Genomic DNA, 27876 nt, shown 5'->3' on the forward strand with positions numbered 1-27876 from the left:
TAGCTCACTATTACAATTCAAGAGTGAAAGAAAGACACTATAGAGAAGGAGACCTCGTCCTCAGAAAAGTATGGTGCTTGAGCCCGGTGTAGGCAAGCTCGACCCCAACTAGGAAGGTCCCTACAAAGTCAAGCACGTCTTCGGCCCCAGCACATTTTGGCTCGAATACCTAAATGGAAGACCAGTCCCTTGGACATGGAACTCAGAAAATCTCTGGATGTATTACTAGTGAATATACTCCCTAGTAGCCAAACAGTGAATGCAAGTGCAAATTTCCTCCCCCCTTGGCCTAGTATTTTAGTGTACAAGTTCTTATTTTGATAAGTGGTCAAGACCCCTTAGTCACACAACTGGTTGACATGTATAGCCTCCTCCAAGGCCCCACGCTCGGACTAGATGGTGGTCGAGATAGACAGTTCTTCATGAACTATACATCCGCCTCGCCTTTGTGCTAAGGCAGGGAGTTGACAGGGGCCTCGGCTAGTAACCTCGGCCTATAACGAACAAACAACTAAAATTAGCCTAAGTACCACGTCAAGCAGGAAAAATGTGACAACCTTGACCAATCATGCCTCAGTAACCCAGCCCGCTTGAAGGGTCACCCCTTGGGCACTTCTAAAAAAGATAAGCCTGGTTAGCCAAGTTATACCTTCCGCCTCAAACCTCTCCGTCAGTAGGCCACCTCAGCTTCATAGCTCAGCCTCGGTCAAGCCCCTTTAACTTCTTAGGCGAGCGACTAAGTAATAGGTCACCCCAAACATTAACTTTTTTCTGCTTGTGACCTCTTAGAAGGGGGCATAGACCCCCAAAGCAAAAAAGAAAATAGAGAAGAAGCAAGAACAAGTAACAAAGGCACAAGATACGCAAAAAGAATGTCTCATTAAGTATATACATTCATCTCTTACAAAAGATGAGGTCTCGGATGGAGAAACCATGCCCTTTACAAAAAGATAAAAAAAAAAGAAAAAAGAAGCAGAAAGGCAGGTTGCCTACACACCATCCTCGGCATGATGGGCAACAGAGTCGTCGGCAACAACATGAACGATAGGGACCTCAGGAGGAACCTTAGGGGGAAGAGTCTCGACATCTAGAGGGACCTTCAGTTCATCCACCGAGAAGTCCAGAACCAACCTCAGCATCTCGAGCTTCGTATCTTCGATCCCCTCCAAGTAGGAATCGGCGAGGGCTTGTTGGTACTCCTCTATCATCTTCCAAATGAGGATAGCATTCTTAGCGTCCACTTCGGCCTCCGTAGCTCATGCCTAGACCTCCACCATGGCCTAGTCAAACCAGACATGCTTGAGCTCGGACTTCTTTAATTGTTCCTGAAGCTTTGCAATCTGAGCCTTCTCCACCTTCAAATCATCCTCCAGCATTTGTCGGAGCTACTTCTCCTCACCTAGAGCCGAGAGGGTGTCATCCCGTCTACTCTCAACCGAAGCAACCCGCACCACAATCTACTCATTCTTCTTGACATCCCTCTTTAGGTGATCGAGGAGGAGACCAACTTGTTCACCAAGTTGATGTAATGCCGATAGACCTGCAACGAAAGCATCCTCATTAGTAAAGTTAACCAAAAAAGCAAAAAGGCAACCATTGAAGCAACAAATGGAAAAACAAACCTCAGCCAGAAAGTTAAGACCCTGGTCCTAGATGGCGAGAGGGTCCTCGTTCATCATGGTGAGACAATCCCCCTAAGGGATCATCTCCTTGATCCAAGGTCTATCAACCCTCTAGGCATCAATGGAATCCCCCTCTCAAACATTCCACCAAGGGTGGGATACTCATCGCATGATGAACTCTCTGATGAGAGTAGAATTTATCATATTTTTATCCCCAATTACTCTGTCTTTTATACTGAATTAGCACCTAATTGGACTCATATTTTTGTTCAGGGCATGAAAGAAGGCATCAAGAGCAAAGAAAGACAAATCAGATGATTTTTCATAGTTTCGACATCGTTCAGTGATCTAGGCCTAACTCGCGTCTCCGAATTCCAAATAGGCTGAGTCAAGACCCACTGGAAAGATAAGAGAAAAATCTACAACTTTCATGTTTTGGGCTTTCATAGATTCGGCCTGCATCGAAGTCAAATCCGGGCCCGAAGTCGGGGAAAATTTGTAGGAAGGCCCAATCCGCGACGAATGAATTGAATGGTATATAGAGATATATATACATGATTCATCTGAATTTAATGGTTTTTCTTGGACTTAATGCACTTCCATCTTGAGAGCTCTACTCGAGAGATCGAAGGGTTACCTGATGGGCGTAGGTTTAGTATATCTCGAGAGAGAATATTAAATAAAATTGGGAAGACCTCAGCTTATGGGAATGACAAATAATCTTGGTTAATCGAACCCATCAATATTCATTACATTGGTTAGGTGGACCAAAAGTCCTAGCGATTTCATCCATTGCATATTTGGTTAGTAATCACCTTTGTTTCTATTTTCCCTTTCTAGTGTTTATTTTCAGTAGTTCTTGCTCAAATCTGCATTTCGATTGTCCAGATAATTAGGGAAGATGGTGGTTCTAATACTTGTTTTGTTAAATCCCCGTGGGAACGATATTATTATACTACTTGATAACTAGTGCACTTGCTAGGGTTATATATTTATAGCTATCACTCTCCCTCTTCCAGGGGCTTTGCTGAAGATGAAGGCTCGTTTACAGACCCCTTTATTGAAGGCCTCCTTGGTGCAATGATGGCCTTCCTTCCTCTCTCACCGCCCTCGGCTGGGCGGTCTTTGTGTGCCGACCTCTTCCTTGGAGGGGGATGAGGTGCCTCAGTCGGCCTCTTCTAGCCAGTCTCCCACTACCGGATCCCCTTGGCCCACCTATTACCTCGGTCGCCCCCTCTGCCAGCGGCAACTTGAGGTCGAGTTGTCCTATTGGTAGGTGCAGGAGCATGTCTCCTCAATGTTTGTCTCCCCAATGTGCCCTCGCTTGGGGCTTTCTTCTTGGCCTGGGCCCTCTCCAATAGAAGCCTCTTCGCATCGACCAACATCCCTGCAAATAAAATGAAACAAACATTAGTACCTTAAAGAAGAAGTGAAAAGACCAATGTGTTAAAAGCCGACAATAGGATTTCTCCTTCTGAGATGTGCCGAACTAAGCTCGGCAAAAACTAAGGGAAGTTCCTCCCCCACTAGGGGCTTAGCTTGGATCGTCCCCAACACGAGAATGTGGATCATCACTGTGGCTTCATCGTCCTGAAGATGAGGCATGGGCTTCTTGGCGGATAGGTACTTCTCCCCTAGCTCGTCCTAAACGACCAACCCTCGAGGTAGAAGAGGTACATCTCCCCCCAGCTCTTCCAATTATGCATGGACGAGGGGTTGTTTATGGGTTGGCCTCTCTAAGGCTAGAAGTAATATATACCATCCTTAGTAGGGTGCGGCCTTAGCATGACCATGGCACGAAAGATCTTTGGAGTCAACTCCACATCTTGAAGCCGAGCCACCACCAGCAAGGCAAGGATGTTGGTAGACACAGATCTCCCCCTCCTCCAGTGTCGACGGCTGATCACCAGTGTCAGGGACCCTAAGCCTATAAGACTGAGGTATATAGTACTTCCTCCCCAAAGCTTTTACTTGCTCAAAGTCAAGGGTATTATCTAACCCGAGCAAGGGAGACGTTCGATTTTCAGTCCTTGGGCAGCATATTCAACGACCATCCTCGGGCTGGGCTCAGAAACTTCCTCCCCCTCTACTACCTAGGGGGAACCCTCAGGCTCCCTTGGCCTCGTAGACACGTCGCTCCCATAGGGATAGTCATCACCCTATTGGATGCACTTGGAACCTTTAGGGGCAGTCCTCTCCCTTAGTACCTTGACTTCATGCCTTGGAGGTGGGATCTCGGCTACCGAGGAGCCTCGGGTGAAGCTGGCGAGTGATGGGGTCCGATAGGAGCTCGCCCCCGAGGGGTCCAGGAGTTCATAGCATTTTGGGCTGGAGTCGGAATAAGACATGATGACGAGGTGTTTACCTAATGAAGATGAAGGCTGGAAAGTTCTAAGGAAGGTGGGTAAGCTGAGGGCTTTGGGAAGCAAATGTCACTACAAATGAGGGGGGTTTGGAAGAAAATGGTGGGAAAAACACGACTAAGATCCCTATTTAAAGAAAAATGGACGGTCTAGATTGCCTCTAATCCAACGGCCGCATGGTGATCACCTTTACGGCCCTGTCCACTGACTAACATGTGCCACTCGCCTTGGGAAGACAAAATGACAACGAGCAAACCGGCTGGGCCTCTCATCACACTCATTGGTTCGCCCAGCGGTGCTAAACCAGTGAACGTGTGACTCGGCTCGCGTGACTCCCGTCTCCCCTATGGATGCGGTACCACAACCCGTTGTGGACATGACCCTGATTCGATAATTTGAAAACCCGTGTCGTGCATGGTCTCCTTCACAATTTGCAGACTGGTAATGGTGAGTTCCGTCCTGCAAATGGCTAAGTCACAAGCTTAGGCCTCTAAGTGTCATGCCCTCAGTAGCCTCAGTACTCCAACAAGAAAACAGGGTAGGAGGCAAGGTTCCCTCTCATCCATCTTCAGCATGGACACCAAAGCCGAGGCTAAAGCCAAAGCCTCCCAGCAGCAAGAGCCTCCATGACATCCCTTAGAGAAGGGAACAAAGATCAAGTTGACACCACCGCAGGCCATGTCATATTCGTCCCCAACAAGTCGAGGCGAAGATCCTTACCCAGAAGGTCCAACAATGTCTCCCAGTGCAATTAACGCACTCTGTTTTGCTAAAACCGAGGTCCTCAACTTAGATCTCCACCTCAGCCTCGAGATTGGGGTGCAAATGATGTAGGCGAACATCAGGAGCTATTGTTAATAGCCACGTGATCAAACACCACTTGACAGAAGTAAGTAGATACCACATTAGAGTGGCAACAGCTGGCAATGTTATTGTTTACTAGACTACAGTGTTGGCAGCAGTATTAAAATTCCTATTGATATAAACAATGTCTAGAATATCATAGAAAACATTTAATTTAGCAACAAGACAAAGAAAACCAAGCAATACATATTGCCTCGGGAGTAATGGAATCAGTTTCCATTAAAGCTTTCGCCCTTTTCAACCTTTATTTATTTGTTATTCATTGCAATGGTTCATAGGAATTGTAGACTTCACTATATTCTAGTTTGATAATCAATTATGATATTTTATTATATTCTAAACATGCTTGCTTCATAAAACATATGCAGTCCGCTGCAGACTTATCTGGAAAGATCTCAAGTTTTATTGTTTAGAACGAGGAGAAGAGTAACAGAAGAGAAAGCGACCGCTTCGACGACTTCGAGCCCAGTCCCTTTGCTATATCATGTAACCTTTGCTAGATCAAATAAAATTGTTACACTCTGTCTCATACCATATGAAATGAAATAGGCACATGAATTCATACCCACTAAAGAGAATAAATTAACAATTCGCTTTATAATTGTTTTAATAAAACGATTTCAATAAAATGTATTTACAAATATGTATATGATTAATTTACAACAAAAAAAAATCCAACAAATTTTCTTTACTATCTGTTTTTTTCTTTTGTTAAAAATTTAGAAAAAGTTAACAAAAAGGTATGAAACGTATTAGAATAGCCGCACTCAAAACAGAATGGTCTTGACTGGAAATTAATTTACGGAAAAACAAAAATATATGAGTTTTCTCTGCACCAGCCACTATTTGAAACGTTACACCAATCGTAAAGCAAAAGCTTAATATACCAAAAAAAGAACATTAAATCTATATGCAACATATGTGGTAAATAGTCTAATGTGACTTGGTACTCTGCAATTTGACTTTTAACCAATCATCCTACAGTCCTAACCAAATAGAATTTTTCAGGACTATGATCTGTCTAAAGTCGTTAAATGATAAAATAGAAATTAATGATTGATAAAAGTTAATGCAAGTTCAATTTCCTTGACCCAAAAGAAATTTGATAATATAATGGGTGATGTAACACGATTTGGTCACTCTTATCTAGCAGGGCCTTGTTTTTAATTGGCAACAGATAGTACCTGAGAAGGAGAAGATGAATGATTCTCAGGGAGCTCGTCCGACAGTAACACTCTGATGCTTAAGTTAGAACTTGGTGGAGAGCATAGAGAGTTGCAAAGAAATAAATGCTAAGAGTGAAGATGCACAATTTTCGATTAGAAAAATTCAACTTACCCCTTCCTTGGGGGTCGGAGCCCATATATTAATGCTCTGTCAAATCGGGTGTAACCGCCTCAGATTCTCTGCTACAGCAGTTATTCGCCAAGCTGATTCGATTGGTGCAGGTATCCGTTGCAGAGTACGGTCCTGTCAGTTGAGAGACGTTATGCAGAGCTAGCGTGGACGACGCTGCCTGACGTTGAGACATGGGTGCAGTCCTCTAGACTGGCCAAGAGACAAGGGAGCAGTCTGAAAAGCATGGTCTTGTCGGATAAGAAGTTTCCCGAAGACTCCGGATAATTCAATAGCGAGCTCCCTTGTAGCGAACTCCTTCGTAGCGAGCTGCCTTGCAGCAAGCCGTTCTGTAGTGGACTGTAGCGATCTGTCTTGTGGCGAGTAGTTCTGCTAGAGTTTCAGCGAGCTCATTACGCCGAGTTGTGGCCAAGCTGTCATGCTGAGCTGTCACTTACGTCGAGTCATATCCACGTGTCTCTTAGTTAGGAGGTTGGGTCAAATCACCCTCTATCAATTGCCCCCCACTCTTCGGGCTAAGTGGATTTGACCCATAATTTAAACTAGGTTGACTGATCGCATGATGTATACGCGTGGATGTCAGGCGACTTCTGGATTTTTCGGGCGCCAAAAAACACGCCAAATTGCCTTCTGTTTCGAAAGACGTGCAACCAGCTTTATTTCAGTCTCAGAGGACGTGCAACCGGCTTTATTATAAGTCGTTGGATCCGCTTTGATCAAAACCGTTGTTTTTTTTTGGGCACAATGGCTATAAATAGGAGAGCCCCAGGCCTCTTTTTCTTTATGCCAACTTGCCTTGCTTTTAGTTTGAGGTCGCGCCTTCGCCTTGTTTGCTCGAGCTCTCCCCGTTTTCGTCGCTTTCTCAGTTCACTTTTCCGGTGAGTCCTCTACTTTCTCCAAACAATGTCTGGGTATCTGTACTACGGTGGCTTTTCCCGAGACGATAATCAGGGCGAGGTCCCCTCGAGCTCGGGAGGAGCTTGGGGGTTCCTTGAAGGGCAGACTCCGGAGGTCCGAGAGGCCTCAGGTAACTCGGCTTCCACTTCCCGGGGTCGGGAGCCAGATAACTTTGGCCCTTCCTCCATGTCAATGGAGAGGCTTCGGGCCCTAGTCTCTTACTATAACCTCCCCAGGGATCTCATCTACAGCCTTCCATCCGGTAACTATCCCTGGGAGCACGGCCACGACGAGATCGTGATCTTTGAGGAGCAGCTCGTGGCTGGTCTCTGACTTCCTCTACATCCTTTGATAGTGGAGGTTCTTACCCATTTTGATGTCACCATAGACCAACTCCACCCGAACTCAATCAGAAATGTGGTTGGGACAATTTCTCTGTTTTTTGAGTATTGTCTTCCTCTTTCCCTCGATATCTTTGCCACTATCTTGTCAATTAAGAATGCCTCCCCCGGAGCCCCTCCAGAAAGGCGCTCTTATTACTTTTCCCCCCCGTCTTGGCTTCAAGCTCCTCCACGGGCTGCCAAACAGGATCCCAGCCTGGAAGCGGGGTTATTTTGTAGTTCGCAACCCTGAGGGGTGTCCCTTTCCAACCCACTGGAGGGCCGCCGTTTAGGACCCGGGGATTGAGTTGAACCCGAAAGTTCGAGAAACGCTATAGTCTTGGGCTGGGGTAGACTTCCTCTGTTCGGACTACTTGGCTGAGGACAAGCTCATGCAGGCCGGCTTGATCCACGGTAGGTTACCCTTAGGTTGCTTTCTCCCCCCCCCCCCCCCTTTTTGTGAGCTGGACTAATGCCTTGTGATTCTTGTAGCCGGCATGTTTGGTGTGGATGCATGTCGCCTTTTGTCGAGAAACCAGAAGCGTAGGGCGAAGAGGTCGCACCCCGACCAAGCTTCCACTTCTGGGATCGCCGAGTTCGAGGCTGCGGACCCAACCTTTGTTTGCCGCCGGAGGTCCCACCTGTGCCCTTTGAGGGAGTAGCCGCGAGAGGCGACGAAGAAGAAGAGGTCCCACACCAGGAGCAGTATCCTTCGGCCGCGCGGTCCGGCCCCACCGTCTTCCCGCGGTTTCCTACCGAGGGGAGGGACGAAAGTGTCACCAACTTCCTCGTGGCCTCGCGGAGGAGCCAACAGGCAGTCATTCATGAGAAGATCGCGAACTGGGCCGGGATGCACCATAGGAAGATCGCCAAGCTGGCCTCGACTCACTGCATGGTGGTAAAGTTATCAACATAGTCATGAGATTTTGATTTTCATTGACCAAGAAAACCATGTTCTTTATTCAGATTTATGTTGGGACCAGAGAAAGTTTATTTTCCTGGGTATCTCTTAGGTGGGTAAATAACTTCTACACTTGGAGGGAAAGTTGCTAACACTTGAATGGGGCAAAATTGCCCCTTTTAATATCGGATTTTTATGGCTAAAATAGTCATTGCCTTATTTACATGAAAAATGAAAGAATAAGTGTAAATGAACTTACTTGAGTAAGTCTTTCCTGAGAAACACTTGGGTAAATGTATTTACTTAAGTAAGTAACTTACCAAAAAGCAAATAGAACATTTAGAGAAAGGATCTTCAGTCCCATGCTAAACATAAGATTTTTTTTCTATATTATAAATATTCAACTTATTGTCTTGTATCAATTCCCAAAGTCATAAGTTTTAATCCAACAGTTTTAATTTGGAAAGCACAACCTTGGTTAGTCATATATACCTTATATTTACTTAATATCCATTTCATGCTACTACCAAAAAAAAAAAAGAAGAAAAATTGGGTACTTCAACTCAACTTTTAGGCTTAAGTTCCATGATTGACAAATGGTTTAGTGATTCATTTCCTATATCAATGCAATGTTTGATAATTCTAATCAACTTTAACTGGATCATGATTCCTGAGTCATGCAAACAACTTGACTCAATCTTAATCACAACTGTTGGGGTTAACTACACAAATCCTATCATGCCATCATGTTCCATCAAGAGCCATGTTTTCTATCAAATAGCAAGTCCTTAACATTTCAGGATTTATCTTCATATTGTACATTTGTACTATACTTGATATCTTAGATCGGTGGGTTCTGTATTAGATTTAGGTAAACACATAGTCGGGTTATTTAGGTTCAATATGTCTTGGGGATTTAACAGTTTTATTATGTCATGTCATGAATGAATTTTAATTGCGGGGGGATGGGAGAGAGGGTTCAATCTCTCTCTCTCTTTCTCTCTTTCTCTCCTATAACTGATCACCAAACAAAGTAGTGGAAATTCAGGTGCTAATGTAAAACGCCTTGAGCAAGAGACATGATAGAATTCAACACTTGAAATCAGAGGTTGCAACCATATCCCGTGATGTTATCCACATGCTTATGAGGCATGCTGAGTTTTTAGACTTTCCACCTAGTGCATGTATTGCAACAATAGAAGCTTAGATTGATAAACGTATCATGCTTGTTTCTTTCTGTATTTTACATATATATTTCTTGTATTGGTTGATTGGGCCCTGCATTTGATCAAATAAATCATTGGATGATATTCTATTATAATAGATATGTAGCAATGTTTGAGAAGCTTTACAAGAACATAGAACTTACGAGGTAATGCTTGAAGACAATGGGTTTGATTCATCCTACCCAACCAACAATTATTGAAGTGTGATATGACAATGTTAATGGCATTTGATAGTGACAATGCTAATGGCATTGATTTGTGTTAATCGACCACCAATGGAGTATAAAACAAGACTAAGATGTAGAAAACCAAAATTCTTTGACTCCTCTTGCCTTGGCTCGCCCTCTCACATGCTCACTGCAATTGAATTCAAAGCAAAGAACATTTTGCATTTCATTTTTGCGAAGTGTCGAAAAAGTATTAACATGTTCTTCTATTGCAGTTCAGATCTTCTCCTACCATATGCTGGAATGTCTATTTAAAAGGAACAAACAAATAACGATGACATGTTAAAGAGGAATCAAGGGTGTATTTAAACGGGTAATCCTGGAAATCAAAAACCAGGGTGTGTTGATGACTCATCCCTTTTTCATTTAATTTTTGGCAAAAATAGGCCTGGCAAAACACCCGAAAAGAATTCAGCTTGCTTCGGATAACAAGTCATGGCTCGGTCACCTATTTTTATACCTGATGTAGGCGTATATGGCCTTGTCCATTAGCGGGCCTGCATGTGTTAGGCGGCAGTTTTCAGAGTGGACCCAATCACGGTGCACACGGAACAATGCTCGGCGGGCATTCCAGAACCAATAGCACGGACACACTTGGCAACCTTAGATGGCCGTGCTCCCGCATATGGATTGCATCCGAGCCGTCCGAGCCCACATACCTACAAACGGCCTCAAGTATAGATAGGAGACAACCCCCTCAAGGTAAAGGACTGGAACTTAGACTCAAGAACAAGCACTTGAGAACTCTTAATCTCCTTTGTGGCCTCGTCTAGGTGTTCACACCTCAAGCCTCGTCTACCTTGCACCTCCCTCATACTAATTTTACCGTTGGAGCCTCTGCTTCGGGTATCAACCTATTAGAGACACTAACATCTTCCATCGACCAGCTACAAGCCTATCGGCCCTTAGCAGCCCTTGGTCCTTTGCCAAGTGGGGCATGGATCTCCTCGTCACCATCAACTACTTAACCAAATGGGTTGAAGTCGAGCCCCTAGCTACCATCACGGCCAGAATGATACAAAATTTCATCTAAAAGAACATCATCTACCGCTTTGGCTCCCCCACGTGCTAGTTACTAACAACGGGAAGCAATTCGATGACACGAGGTTCGAAGAATGGTGTGCCTCCCTCGGCATCAAGCACCAGTATGGTATGCTACGCTCAAACTAACGACCTAGCCGAGGTCACCAACCAAACTATCCTAGAAGGGCTAAAGACCAGATTAGATAGAGCTAAAGGCCTTTGGGTCGACGAACTAAACAATGCCCTATGGGCCTATCGGACGACACCTCGGATAGCCATGAAAGAAACTCCATTCAACCTAACTTCTAGCACTGAGTCTGTCATCCCAGTAGAGATCGGCCAGCCAACACTTCGAACTGAGACGTACAACGAAGCCGAGAATAGCGAAGAACTTAGAACAAATCTAGATCTGTTGGGGAAAGTGCGAGAACAGGCATAGATCAGAGTAGTAGCCTATCAACAAAGAGTAGCTTGCTGTTACAACTCAAGAGTGAAAGAAAGACATTATAGAGAAGGATACCTCATCCTTAGAAAAGTCATGGTGCCCAAGACTGGTGTAGGCAAGCTCAACCCCAAATAGGAAGGTCCCTACAAAGTCAAGCAAGTCTTCGGCCCCAGCACATGGAACTCGGAAGACCTAAATGGAAGACCAGTCCCTTGGACATGGAACTCGGAAATTCTCTGGATGTATTACCAGTGAATATACTCCCTAGTGGCTAAACAGTGAAATGCAAGTGCAAAGTTCCTCCCCCTTGGCCCATTGTTTTAGTGTACAAGTTCTTATTTTGATAAGTTGTCAAGAACCATCGGCCACACAACCGGTTGACATGTATAGCCTCCCCAAGGCCCCACACTCGGATTGGATGGTGGTCGGGACAAACGATTCTTCATGAACTATACATCAGCCTCGCCTTTGTGGTAAGGCAGGAAGGGACAGGGGCCTCGGTTGCCAGCGTCGGCCAGTAACCTTGGCCTATAATGAACAAACAGACTAAAATTAGCCAAAGTACCTGGCTAAGTAGGAAAAATACGACAACCTCGACCAAGCACGCCTCAATAACCTAGGCCGCCCGAAGGGTCACCCTTAGGAAACTTCTAAAAAGGATAAGCCAGGTCGGCCAAGTTATTGCCTCGAACCTCGGCGGCAGTGGGCCACCTCGGCTTCATAGCTCAACCTCAGCCAAGTCCCTTTAACTTCCTAGGCGAGCGACTAAGTAGCAGGTCACCCCGAACATTAACTTTTTGGTGCTTGTGACCTTTGAAAAGGGGGCATAGACCCCTGAAGCAAAAAAGAAAATAGAGAAGAAGCAAGAACAACTAAAAAAGGCACAAGATACGCAAAAAGAATGTCTCATTAAGTATATACATTCATCTCTTACAAAAGATGAGGCTTCAGATGGAGAAACCATGCCCTTTACAAAAAGATAAACAAAAAGAAAAAAGAAGCAGAAAGGTAGGCTGCCTACACACCATCCTCGGCACGACAGGCAACAGAGTCGTCGACAGCAGCATGAATGATAGGGACCTCAGGGGGAAGAGTCTTGACATCTAGAGGAACCTTCAGTTCATCCACCGGGAAGTTCAGAACCAACCTCAACATCTCAAGCTTCGTATCTTCGATCCCCACCAAGTAGGAATCGGCCCCATTGTCAGTGAGGGCTTGTTGGTACTCCTCTATTGTCTTCCAAATGAGGATAGCGTTCTTAGCATCCTCTTCGGCCTTCGTAACTCATGCCTGGGCCTCCACCACCACCTAGTCAAACCGGACACACTCAGGCTCAGACTTCATTAATTGTTCCTGAAGCATAGCAATCCGAGCCTTCTCCAGCTTCATATCATCCCCCAACATCTATTGGAGCTGCTTCTCCTCACCTAGAGACGAGAGGGCGTCATCTCGTCTACTCTCAACTGAAGCAACCCACACCACAAGCTTCTCATTCTTCTCCACAGCCCTCTTTAGGTGATTGAGGAGGAGACCAACTTGTTCACCCAAGCTGACGTAATGCCGACAGACCTACAACGAAAGCATCCTCATTAGTAAAGTTAACCAAAAAAGCAAAAAGGCAACTAGTGATGCAACGAAGGGTAAAACATACCCCAACCAGAAAGTTGAGACCTTGGTCCAAGATGGGGAGAGGGTCCTCGTTCATCATGGCGAGACAATCACCCTAAGGGATCATCCCCTTGTTCCAAGCCCAATCGACCCCCTAGGCATCAATGGAATCCCCCTCTCAGACATTCCACCAAGGGTGGGATAATCGTTGCGTGATGAGCTCTCCCTCTTCTAGTGGCTTTGCTGAAGATGAAGGCTCGGTTACAGATCCCTTTTTTGAAGGCCTCCTTGGTGCAATGATGGCCTCCCTTCCTCTCTCACCACCCTCGGCTGGGCGGTCTTTGTGTGCCGACCTCTTCCCTGGAGTGCGATGAGGTGCCTCAGTTGGCCTCTTCTGGTCGGTCTCCCACTGCTGGCTCCCCTTGGCCCGCCTATTACCTTAGTCGCCCCCTTCACCAGCGACAACTTGAGGCCGAGATGTCCTCTTGGTAGGTGCAGGAGCAAGCCTCCTCAACGTTTGTCTCCCAAACGTGCCCTCGCTTGGGGCTTTCTTCTTGACCTGGGCCTTCTCCAATAGAAGCCTCTTCGCATCGACCAACATCCCTGCAAATAAAACAAAACAAACAGCAGTACCTTAAAGAAGAAGTGAAAAGACCGATGTGTTAAAAGCTGACAATAGGATTTCTCTTACTGAGATGTGCAGGACTAAGCTCGACAAAAACTAAGGGAAGTTCCTCCCCCACTGGGGCTTGTCTCGGTTTGTACCCAACACAAGAATGTGGATCATCACTACGATTTCATTGTCCTGAAGATGAGGCATGGGATTCTTGGCGGATAGGTACATCTCCCGCTAGCTCGTCCTAAACGACCAACCCTCGAGGTAGGAGATGAAGAAGAACTTGCTCTTCCAATTATGCTTGGACGAGGGGTTGTCTACGGGTCGGCTTCTCCGACGCTAGAAGTAATATATACCATCCTTAGTAGGGTGCAACCTTAGCATGAACATGGCACGAAAGGTCTTTGGAGTCAACTCCACATCTCGAAGCCGAGCCACCACCAGCAGGGCAAGGATGTTGGTGGACACAGATCTCCCCCTCCTCTAGTGTCCACGGTCGATCTCCAGAGTCAGGGACCTTAAGCCTATAGGACAGAGGTATACAGTACTTCCTCCCCAAGGCTTTTACTTGCTCAAAGTCAAGGGTATTATCTAACCCGAGCAAGGGAGACGTTCAATTGTCACCCCTTCGGTAGCATATTCAATGACCAACCTCGGGTTGGGCTCAAGAACTTCCTCCCCCTCTACTACCTAGGGTGACCCCTCAGGCTCCCTTGGCCTCGTAGACAAGTCGCTCTCAGAGGGAGAGTCATCGCCTTGTTGGATGCACTTGGCACCTTCAAGGGCAGTCCTCTCCCTCAGCACCTTGACCTCATGCCTCGAAGGTGGGATCTCGGCTACCAAGGAGCCTTGGATGGAGCTAGCAAGTGATGGGGTCCGATAGGAGCTCACCCCCAAGGGGTTCAGGAGTTCATAGCATTTTGGGTCAGAGTCGGAATAGGACATGATGACGAGGTGTTTACCTAATGAAGATGAAGGCTGGAAAGTTCTAAGGAAGGTGGGTAAGACGAGGGCTTTGGTAAGCAAAGGTCTCTCGAAAGTGATTGCCTTTACGACGCTGTCCACTGATTGACATGTGCCACTCACCTTGGGAAGACAAAACGACACCGAGCAAATCGGCTGGTCCTCTCATCACACTTGTCGGTTTTCCCAACGGTGCTAAACCAGTGAATGCATGACTTGGCTCGCCTGACTCCCGTCTCCCCTACGGACATGGTGCCACAACCCGTTGTGGACATGACCCTGATTCGCCAATTCAAAAATCAGTGTCGCGCAAGGTCTCCTTCACAGTTTGCGGACTGGTAATGGTGAGTTCCATCCTGCAAACGACTAAGTCACAAGCTTAGGCTTCTAAGTGTCATGCCCTCAGCAGGCTGAGGCCTCCACAGATTTCTCTACTTCGACAAGAAAACAGGGTAGGGGCAGGGTTCCCTCTCATCCATCTTCAACATGGACACCGAAACCGAGGCCAAAGCCAAAGCCTCCCAGCAGCAGGAGCCTCCACGGCATCCCTTAGAGAAGGGAACAAAGATCAAGTTGACACCACCGCAGGTCATGTCATGTTTGTCCCCAACAAGTTGAAGCCAAGTATTTTATTTAGTGTTTCTAAATAATTATCAGTATTTATTCGAAGATAGTATGAAAAATTACAGAATTTATTAGTTAACATTGATTAAATAATTATAGTATTTTATTAATTAACAATATTAACTATACTTTTAATTAATAAAATATTTTTAATAACTACTATATGATTAATTAATTAAAACTATTTATTAATATACATAATTTATTAATTAACAGTATTTTTAATAATTTCATTATTAATAATTAACCATATTTTACAGTATTTTCAATAATTGTAGTATTATTAATTGTAGTATTTATTAATTAAAAGTATTTATTAAAATATTTTTTATTAAAAATATCAATATTTTTATTAATTCTTTAATTAATTTATTGTATTATATTTAAAATAGGCAAGAAAATAACCAAAAATAAAGTACCAATAATTTTTTCTTAATTACCAAAAATGGATTAACATGATTTCTAATAAATGTGATACATTACCAAAAATTTAAAAATATAACCATTAAAATTACTTTTGAAAATATGCACCAATTATGAATAATCTTCAAGAAGTAAATGTAATTAGTTCATAGTGTATTTAAAATACATTTGATTTTTCATATAAATTATATAATTTAAACATTATAGTCCTTGCCTATGATGATATTAGTTCATAGTGTTACAATGGAAAATAGAAAAATGCGTTTAGTACTATTAAGTATTTCCATTATTGCACTTCCATTCAACAAGGCCCATGCATCGCACGGGTCCCTGCTAGTATATACTAAAAGGCAATGTGCCAAGTTGGCACTTTAGTGCTTCTTAGTTTCTTCTTGGCATTTATCTTTTTTTCTCCATTTTTTGTATTTTGTTTTGTTTTAAAAATATAAAAAAGTAATCATTGTATATTTTGATTAGATCAATAAAAGTTGTACACTATTATAGGGAGAGACCTTTGGGTTTTCCAAAGCCTCTTATTTTAATGCATGTCATTATTATATTTAAAAATAACATTTAAGAGAGATGCAAGAGAATAGAAATACAATATAATAAAGCAAAACATTAATAAGTCAAATAATATAAATATATTGGGGTAAAACAACATAAATAAAAATATTAATTTCAAAATCCACTAAACTTTCACTTAAAATGGGTCCATTAAGCCCCGTTTTCCTTGAGACTCAGTTTCAATAAACAAGTTCACATATAACTATTTTAAAGCAGGTCCATTAAAACCTGTATGCTACACGGTTATGATTATAACCATCTATATTATGAGTAATAATAATAATAAATTAATTTAGTTCATAATAATAATAATAATAATAATAAATTAATGATAATAATCATTTATTTTAAATAATAAGTTGTTAAATTATTAAATTAATAATAATAACTACAAATAAAAAATAATAGTTATTTAATTAATATTAATAATAAAGAAATAATTTACATAATAATAAAAAAATAATAATAGTTTATTTTATATAATAAATTAACTTTGTTTTGGACATTTTTATTATAGTTTATTTTAGTTTTTGACGAAGTGATTAGACCATTCTTTTGATTTTTCTTTTTCAATTTCTTTGCAAGTCTTGATTGCTTCTTTTGTGATTAACAAAACCTGTGTGATGCACGGGTCCCCGCTAGTATATACTAAAAGGCAATGTGTCAAGCTGGTACTTCCCTGCTTCCTGGTTTCTTCCTGACATTTATCTTTTTTCTGTTCTTTTTTGAATTTTATAATTTTAAAATTGAACAAAATAATTCAAGTGACCAATTACCTTTAAGACTTACTCATTAATACATCATTAACTCTCTCCTCTCTCTCTCTCTCTCCTCTTCTCCATTAATTCTTTGGGTAAAATATAAATACCTTCCCTAAAGTTTCTGACAATCATAAAAACCTCCCCTATAGTTTCATTTTAACAAATATCTCCCCTAAACTTTTGAGAAACTCGATAAAACCTTCCTCCCATCACCTTCATAGATGGAAAACATTAGATTGATGTAACAGTTTCTTTCAAATACCCATTCTACCCTATTATAAATTATTTTACATACAAAATTACTGAATAACAATGTTTTAATTCGACCAAAACATTAGAAGATGATTGTTAAAAGTATATTTTTGTCAAGTAAAAAATGGGATTATTTTAGTAATTTTGTATGTAAAATAATTTATAAAAGGATAGAATGGTTGTTTAGAAGAAATTGGTTCATGAGTCTAACGTTTTTTGTCTAAGAAAGTGATGGAAGAGAGGTTTTTGTCAAATTTCTCAAAAGTCAAGGGGAGGTATTTGTTAAAATTAAACTAGAGGGAAGGTTTTTATGATTGTCAGAAACTTTAGGGGAGGTTTTTGTATTTTACCCTAATTCTTTTAATAATCTCTCCTCATTGATTATGCTATTAAGTCTCTGTCCTCTTTTACATTAACTTTTTTAACCCTCATTAATAAAGCAAGTCACTAAGCACTAAGGTGATTGATCACTTGAATTATTTTGTTCAATTTTAACATTAAAATATAAAAGAGACATGCTGACATGGCACATTCCCTTTTATATAATAACCATTATAAAGTAATGGTTATTTTATAATTAACAATAATTACTTTTTAAACAGTAACAGTAATTAACATTAATTATTTTTATAAAATAATGATTAACAGTAATTAATTAACAATAATTAACAGTAATTACATATTAACATTAATAATTTAAACTATAAATACCAGAAAATTACATTTAATTTACAAATAATAGTCATAAATTAGTTTTACACAATAAAATAACAAAAATTAAAGTACAAATATTTCTGAAAATTGTCATAATTACAGTATTTTTAATAATCAATAGTATTTTAATAAATATAGTATTTATTAATTAACAGTATTAATTAACCATATTTTCAATAAATACATTATTTATTAATAAACACTATTTTAGCAAATATCATACACTTAATAAATACAGTATTGTTAACATTATTTTAGTAATACAGTATCTTATTAATTAATAGTATTTTTAATAATGTGTTTTTAAATTAATAATATCTATTAAAACTATATTATCAATTATAGTATTTTAATATTAACTGTATTTATTGATTAGCAGTATTTTCAATAACATTATTAATTAACAATGTTTTTGATAATTACAATATTTTAATAAATACTATTAATTGTTATTATAGTTTATTTCCATAAACTTTGCAATTGACTTTGTTTTGGACATTGTTATTATAGTTTGTTTTAATTTTTCTTTGTCAAATTGATCAGATCATTATTTTGTTCTTTTAATTTGTTTACAAGTCTTGATTGTTTCATATTTTATTAACAAAACTCGTCATCACACGGGTCCCCGCTAGTTGAAAGAAATAAACTGAAACTCAATCACTCTGAATGCATGAAGCCTGAGGAGAAGAAAACATTACCGCTTTCATCATTGAGCAAAAGCAAAATGTATTCACATTGATCTTGACATATAGTATTAACCTAACAACGTATCAAATTGATTTTGGCAGGTTATTTTTTTTTCACCCTTCAACTAGTATCATTTCTTTGTTTTTTATGGCAACCGAGTATCATTTTTGTCCAAAAAAAATAACTGGTATCATAGAAATGGTAATCAATGAGTTGGTATCTATGAAAATGCCGAGGCTCATTTTTGAAAAAGAAATGCAAACGGATAGGATCGGATTCGAATCAGCGTAAATCTGGATATGATTTGGTATTCTATAGATCCAAACCGATTTGATCCAAAGATTCAATCAAATATCACAAACATTGATTCAAATTCGAATCCAAAAAGAATGTCAAATATCCGAATCTGATCTAATACGATTTAATTTTTTAAAATATTAATAAATTATTAAAAGAAAAATAACAGTTTAAATAAAGAAAAATAAAAAAACTACAAATATTTTTTGCCAAATATTTTCAACATATATACACATGTTTTTCATAAAAGAATAAATAATATGAAAAATTTACAAAAGTATACAATATAAATAACAGATTTATAAATAAATATGTGAAGTGAAGCATTGCTCTTCCACTCTTCTTTGAGATCACTTTCATACAAGGATCAAAGTATTGGTATCAAGTATCGTATCAGACAACTTGGATATGGATATGGATACGATACGCTTAGGAAACAAATGGATACGGACGAAAAATATAGAAACGTTTGGAGACGCAAGGGAAATGCATAGAAATTCCATAAATATATTAAAAATATTAAGTTTAATATCAAAATAATTATAAATAATATATAAATACATAGGAGCTTTATATTTTAATGGTATATATGAAGAAATATATTACAACTGATATAGCGAGATGCAAAGATGTTATGCAATTTTATTGATAGTGCATCGATCAAGAATCTAAGACATATTATATAAATTCTTAGAAATTAATACATGCACAAAGCCATTATTATTTTATCTTTTATTAAATTCCCAGGCACAAAAAATATGCAACTATTCTATTTGAATTACTCTATCAATATTTATATTTTACTAATTTTATTTCCTACCATTAACAAAAAATCAACAAAAAAATTCAATTAACAAGTAAATATAGTATTATAAAAAATTAATACATTATTTTCATTTTTAAAAAATAAATATGTTATTATAAAATGTAAAGTAAAGTATTAATTAATTATTTATAAAAAATATACAATCTTAACGTCAAATATATCAAATCTATTAAAACTTTGAAGATATATATCATATAAAATTCATAAATTTTAATAACAAAAATAGTTATTCCATTACTAATATTTTTATTTTATAAAATTTCTAAAATACAAATTTATTTTATTTTTATATAATGTGGATTAGTGGAATTGACTAATTCAATTTATGTTATACTCTCAAATATTTGTAAATAACATTTTTATTTTTTAAATAGTAAAGACATTTTTATTTTATGAAAATTAAAATATTATTTAATAATTTATAGAAAATTGAATATACATGTAATTTGTAAATTTATAAATTTTAAGTTTTAAAATTATTATTCTATTAATAATAATTTTATTTGTATAAATCTCTTGAAATTAAAAATCAATTTTTGGTATATATGTAGATTTGGTAAATTATTTATTCAATTGTTCATAAAATACTAATTTTAAAAATTATTTTTTTTAATTTATAGTTGGAGTTGTTGAATATTATTATATATTGTTTGTTTGGGTTGTATGTACACTACTAGACTTTAATGTTAATAGAGGTTAATATATTCCTTTTATTATCAAAACATGGTAGGTGGCTTGGTGGTTGAAGAGAGAGGCGTATGTTCTTGGTAATTTGGCGACACATGGTTATCACCCCATTTTCAAATTTTTAAAGTGAGATAGTAGGCGTCACCCTATTTTCAAATTTTTAAAGTGAGACTGTAGGCAATAGGCATAGACGCCCGTGCAGTACACTGGTACATCGGTGCGTATCAGATCGTATCGCTCGATACAATACGATATGCATTCATACAATAGCGTATTGGCCCGATATGCGCTGGATGGTTAAGTACAGTTGTAACGTATCTTGTGCCGATGATGTCTGATACGATATGATACGCCCCGTATTGATCGTATCGTATCGATATTTTAATCCTTGCTTCTATCCCACTCCTTGTCCCTGACTTCTCTAAACTTTGACTCGAATCTTCTTATCACTTCTCTTTTAAAAGATTCACCACCCATAAAAAAACAAACCCAACGTTTTCACTACTTGGACATCTCCCTCTACAAGTTGATTGATGGAACTATAACCCCCCAAGCCTTCTTCACTAGCGGACACCAAACCTTGCCCATTCACACTATCATGTGATACTTTTTTGGTTATTTCTTCTCCTTCTCTTTTGCCTTTCAAAGATTCTACTATAGCTTCTAATTCACCTCTCTCTAGGGTCGGGATGAAACTTGCACTAGCACCTAATTCATTGTCCTTTGCCAACTCCACCGTGCACCATATCCTCCTATCAGAATGTCTCCTACACAAAACCTTCAGATTGGCCTTTTTCACCACCCCTTTAGATATGATCACATTTTTGAGAGATCTTATTGGGTTGAGATGCAACTTGGCCTCCCTTGGATCTATTGCCACTCATAGCAACACCTACATTGTTGAGGATGGGATTAATCTCTTAGCATCCCCATTGCAACCACCTTTACCAACTAACCCAGCCGACACAACATAATTCCCTCCTTGGCCTGAATTTGAGCGTCCACTATCCTTAATGATACTTGAACCGCATACCCCAAATGTAAGAGCTCCTAGGTTGCTGGCATCCACGATTGGTGCCACCAAAGAATTTCAATTCGAAGTTCCACCCAACCATGAGGTGAGCCCCACCTGACTACCTGCTTTCCTATGTTCATGAAATGAGAGCACTAAGCTCCTCCACCATCGGGCTCTTTCCTTACCCAAGGTTCAACTTCAAAGTATTGAAAAAATGCTAAGTGTATCATAAAGATAAATTTAATAGACATATTGAGATATGCCTTATCGGGCTCTTTCCTTACCCAAGGTTCAACTTCAAAGTGTATCATTTAATGATTTTTATGAAAAAACATATCATAATCAACATATAGAAACATAAAGTTATTTTCTAATAGGGTTATAACTACAAGATATAGGCATAATAATTATTTAATGAAACCTTTTATATAATTTAATAAACAATTATTTATTTCTTATTCAAACAATTATTTTATTTTTTTATTACAAAAATTAAAAAATAAAATGTAACAGAAAAATAATTTTATCAATGTGATAAATCTTCCATATATTTACAATGTGGTAAATATTATGCTTAGATAACTCCAAAAATTGGAAAAAAATAAATATTAAAAAATAAAAATAAATATTTTACAATAAATTTCAATAGATCTATGACTTAAAGATTAGAAAAGAATATTCTAAAATTACAAAAGTTTAAAAAATAAATATTTTTAGCTTTACAAAAATAAATATTTGTATACTAAAAATGAAAAAAATAAATGTTTTTACTAAAAAAATTATAAAATATAAAAATGAATATTTTAGAAATTTCAAAAGATCTATGGATATGGTAGATCACCGATAGGTCTATAGCACAATTATTCTTCATGGGAAGATTACACCAAAAATATAAAATTTTATTTTTTGTTGTTATATTATATTTTTTTCTAAGTTTTCTTCAAAAAATTAAATAGATCTATTTAAAAAACAAAAGATAAGAATTCCAAGCATTAAGAAAAATACAAAATATTGTAACATACTATGAAATAAATTGAAAATATATATATTTTACCAATTTTTGTAAAAAGTTGAAAAAAATAAAAAAAAATTGAGTTTTGGACATTGTTTTTGGGTTTTTTTAACAATTTTACAATCCAAGAATGTGTAGAGATAATTTGGTTAGTTTGGAAGAGTAGAGAAGGCTTTTGAAGAGAGTTAGAAGCCTATTTTTTCTCAACTTTTTAATTCATTTTTTGCCTATAGGAAATTGTACTGTATTGGCTAATACACCTTGATACACCCTAATACAGGTCCGATACGCCCTGATACGGTCATGATATGGGTTCAACACGACGAAAAGACATGATACAAATGATTTTGTAGCATTTCCCGTGCTGGCCCCTTAAAGATATGATATGTGTTGACCAATATGGGTCAGTACATTTTGAAAATTTGAACCTTGACCCAGATAGTTTTAGGGCACTTCTCACCACTATTTGCCGACCTATCTCTAAAATGGCGAACTTGGCCTCACTAGTGAATCCTTCTACTAGACTTCCCCCTTCCTTGGAACTTAACTCATGTGGAAAAACATTGGCTGTTTGTGAAAAACAGCTTGGGCTATTTTGGGAGTTTGCTATGAATGACATCTCCTAATAACTATGTGGTAATAAACAATATTTACACTCAATACCTTTTTAGTTGAAAAGACAAATGAGGACCTGAATTAGCTAAATTGTAATGTGTAGAGGCTCCCAATACCCATCTAGTTTTTTTCTAAACAGCCAAAGTGATTTCCATACAGAAAAACTTTGGTTGTTTGCGAAAAACAGCCTAGGCTGTTTTGGGGGCCTATTGTGAATGACATTTCATAATAACTGTAGGTAAAACAGTATTTATACTCAATACCTTTTTAGTTAAAATGACGAATGAGGACCTGAATTAGCTAAGGTGTCTTGTGTAGAGGCTCCTAAGACAGCCTAACCTATTTTCTTTTTTCTAAACAAAATCTTTGTCGGTTTGTGAAAAACAGCCTGAACTATTTTGAGAACCTGTTGTGAAGGACACATCTCATGACTGCTGATAAAACAGTATTTACACTCAATAATACTTATTTCGTTGGAAAGACAAAATGAGGACTTGAGTTAGCTAAGGTGTGATGTGTAGAGGCTCCTAAGTCAGCCCACCCAGTTTTTTACAAATAGCCCAAGTAATCTTCACTCATACTTCATCCACTACAATCAATGACTAAGGAGACACTTGGCATGACACCTCTCTCTACTCACGTTTCACCTTTATAAGGCTCTAATTTAAATTTTCATGACATAGCATCAGTACACTTTTCTCGGGTCTGGATGTAGTAAGCACGTTAGTAAGCGCACTAAGCACCTAATAGTTGTGTGACACCTTTCCCAGCTAATTCGCCTTTAATCTTAGGGGATGTTTGGAACCGTGACCATTTTTCAGAAAAAACGGTGCCACGTCGGATCCACATAGCTGTTTCAACAAACGCCAATGTATCTCATTGTTTGGTTCAACTGATTATTAAAAAATCAGGCCATTTAAATTTTCATGACATAGCAACAGTACACTTTTCTCAGGTTCGGATGTAGTAGGCATGTTAGTAAGCACATTAAGTAAGCACCTAATAGCTGTGTGACACCTTTCCCAGCTAATTCGCCTTTCATCTTAGGGGATGTTTGGAACTGTGGTCATTTTTTAGAAAAAACGGTGCCACGTCGGATCCACATAGCTGTTTCAACAAACGCCCATTTATCTCATTGTTTGGTTCAGCCGATTATTAAAAAATCGGGCATGTTGGGACCCATCGATGCATGCATCAGTGAACCATTTCCCCCAATGGTTGTTGATGTGTATCCTATATGGTGCTTAACAATCAGCACATACATGAAAAAAAGTGATGAAAAAACGATGCTTACCAAACAACATAGTGTTGCTCACTGCTTACGTGGCAGAAGTGTTTTTTATGAAAAACACATGGGCATTTTTTCTTGAAAATCCCACAAGTGCCCACGCTTCCAAACACCATGTTAATGTTTTTGTTCTGTTAGGAGTTTTCTATTGTTTTATTATTTGTGTCAAAATAATTAAGAATAAAAAAATCATTAAAAAGAAAACTTGTCCCATTTAATGCGCCTTTCTCTCCACCCTTCTGCCGTTTAGGGTTCTCCCACCTCTGGACCTTCAGTCGTTGCAACTGGTTGGTTGGGGCAGGCACTCAACTTGGTTGGGTAGAGTGGATTCAATTAGTTTCATTGTGTTTTTTAAGGACCCTTAGAATAAATATCACATATAATTCTATTAATTACAATCTTTTTTCATCCTCTACTTTAGAAGTTCTGAAACTAATTTTTACTCTATTGTTTTCAGTGTATAAATTATAAAATTTTAAAACATAAAGAAGTTTCCTACACATGGAGAGCTTTAGTAGTAATATATATAAACTAGTAGAGGGGCCATGCTTCGTAGGGTCTGGAATGCAATTGTCTACCAGTTGATCCGGTCTCTGGCCAAAAACCATTGAATCGGTCAACGATTCATTGACCCAAGTGGTCGAACCATCAACCCGTTGATCCATTCAATGGTTTTTGGTTGTTTTTTATTTTTTTAATTGGGAACCATCTAGGCAACTGATTCTGTTTTATCCTAATCTTGGTCCCTAGCCAAAAACCGTTGAATCGATTAACGACCCATTAACCTAAGCGGTTGAATCATTGACCCGTTCAATAGTTTTTGGTCGTTCTTTTTTATTTTTTTAATTTTTGTTGTGAGAATGGGCCATCCGTTCGAGTCGAACAATCGAATTGTCAACCCAAAAACCAGTGGCCAGAACGGTTTCGTTTTTAGGTCGTTTGAGTTACACGCTCGAATGACATAACACGTATGGTACTACTTAATGGAATCATCCAAGCAACTTGTTCCATTTTACCCCAATCCCAGTTTGTGGCAAAAAACCATTGAATTGGTCAACAACCCATTGACCCGAGTGGTTGAACCGTCAATCATTGACCCATTCAATGGTTTTTGGCTACTTTTTTATTTTCTAAGTTTTTGTTGTCAGAACGGGTTGTTTGTTTGAATTGGACAGTTGAACCGTCGATCCAAAAACCAGTGGCAAGAACAGTTCCATTTTTGAGTTGTATGAGTCACACAGTCGAATGACATAACATCATAGTTTTTAAAACCAACCCGGAGATCGAACCAATTAGGGGTCTAGTTATCGGGCCAAACGACCGTTCTAGCCAAACAGTTGACCCATTCTTGCAAAAAAAATTAAAAAATAAAAAAAAATAAAAACATTCAAAACCATTGGAACGGTTCGATACCCATTTATTAACAATATTTATAATAATTATTATATATTTATATAATTAGATAATTAATTCTAACAAAAAAGACATGAATCAATTTTCTAGAGATATGCATAAACTATTTTGACGAATTGATGTTTTGGTTAATTGAGAAAGACATACAAAAAAAGATAAATATTTATTATGACAAAAAAGACATAATCGATTTTCTAGGAATATGCATTAACTATTCTGATGAATTGAATATAAGTGTTTCTATTTACAAATTTATGATAATCAATGTAGTTCTCCTGCCCTTCTAATCAGTGAGTTCAATGAGAGAGAAACCCTCTTTATAATTGAAACTTAAATGGCATAAGGTTGGAGATCGAGAGTCCAATGAGTTTCAAGCATTTCCAACTTCCAACACATTTAGGTTTTCCTTTTCTATGATTTTTTCAGTTTTAATTATTTTGACACAAATAAATAAAACAATAGTTAATGCACCTTTCTTCTAAACGTTTTTGTTCTGTTAGGAATTATTTATTATTTTATTATTTGTGTCAAAATAATTAAAAATACAAAAAACAATAAAAAAGGAAAACCTGTCCCACTTAATGCGCCTTTCTCTCCAACCTTCTTCCATTTTGGGTTCTCCCACCTCTTGACCTTCAATTGCCCAAACATCGATGAAGACTCTGGTTTTAGCTGGGATATGGTAGCCATTAACATTGATAGCTCTAATGGACTCTCTTGGAATAAAAAAGGAAGCAGGAGGATGTAATCTTAGAGTCTCTTTGGTAACAGCTTTTAAATAAGCCATTTGAGGAATGTCATCTTCTTCAAACTTGGATTTCTTACCCACAACACGTCTAACTTCTTCTTGGGCTTTTCTCATCACTTTGGGATTCCTGATGAGCTCGGTCATGCTCCATTCCACGGTAATGGCCGTCATATCACTTCCACCAATAAACATGTCCTGTGAATAAGTAGTGGGAATATGATATATAAGATATATATATGAGCAAATTAGTTAAGAAATATATTATTTGGAGTGCAAAAGCCAAAATGAGTACAAAATTGCATTTGTAGGTCGACGCATGGATCAACTTCGATATGATATCCGAGAAAGCCAGCAATTGTAATGTCATTTAAAGGAGGCCTAAACTGAGAAGATCAAAAAGTGTTCTTAATTAATATTTGGTAGTTCAGAAACAGAAATGAATATTACCAAAATGATGGCTTTGATGTTGTCTCTAGTGATGGGGATATCAGCGTTGAATCCTTCTGAGCTTGGAGCAAAATATGCAGAAAGTCTTCTCCCTCCCTCTGGTCCTTACTTCTTTGGTCATCAGTAGTACTAACATGATCTCTGATCACTTGATCCAGGAGTTTATCCAACTCTTGAGATGTCCTCTTTAGCCTCCATCCAATCCGGTAACTGTATCGATGCATCCTATGGGAAGAAATCCTGAACACTAAACATTCCCAAAAGTGACATTACCTCCCTTGTCAAAGGCCCGATCCTTCTGCTATTTTCATCTTCTTCTTCAAACTTGCTACTGAAAGCAGCTCTAGAAATCAAGTTATCGGATAGAAAGGTAAGTAACTCGCTTAGATAAATTGAGTTGTGCAACTGACATGCGTGAGATATCTTCTTGATCAAAAGAGCAACCTCTTCTTCCCTTATAAATCTGAATGACTGCACTCTCTTGACGCTCAAGAGGCGGAGAACAGACATCTTCTTCATCTGTCTCTAGTACTTGCCGTAAGGTGCAAACCCCAAGTCATTACAGCCATAGAGAAGCTTCTTTGCAGCAGTTGTAGAAGGCCTAGTTGCGAAGTTAGTATCTTGGGTCTTAGTGATCTCTATAGACATCTCTAAGGAGGAAACGACGAATAGAGGGACACTGCCCAAATGCAATAGCATGAGCGGCCCATACTTTTGAGACAGGGCCCTGAGAGAGCGGTGGGGAAGCGTGCCAAGTTGGTGAAAATTTCCGATGACTAGAATCCTCGTTGGAGACGGTGGCAGCTTGATTGAACATCCCCGGAGTCTGAATAGGAAGACAAAAGAGAAGAGGAGAAGTGGGAGTGAACAAGGCAACAGAATTCCTTGTTGCTCGGCCATCGGATGTTCCAAGCGGCAGGGGTTGGCAGGGTGCAGGTCAACTGCTCGGCCACTGGAATGCCCCAACCAACCAGTTGCAGCGGCTGAAGGTCAGAGGTAAGAGAACCCA

At 38.9% G+C, this 27876-nt stretch overlaps 1 pseudogene; it reads right to left on the reverse strand.

Annotated features, from left to right (window-relative positions):
* Positions 1–1457: 1457 nt before the first annotated feature.
* LOC109114665 (cytochrome P450 71A1-like) lies at positions 1458–27783 on the reverse strand (annotated as a pseudogene).
* Between the last annotated feature and the right edge of the window lie 93 nt (positions 27784–27876).

Source organism: Nelumbo nucifera, chromosome 5 (genome assembly GCF_055504915.1).
Source record: "Nelumbo nucifera cultivar China Antique chromosome 5, China Antique-T2T, whole genome shotgun sequence".
NCBI lineage: Eukaryota > Viridiplantae > Streptophyta > Magnoliopsida > Proteales > Nelumbonaceae > Nelumbo > Nelumbo nucifera.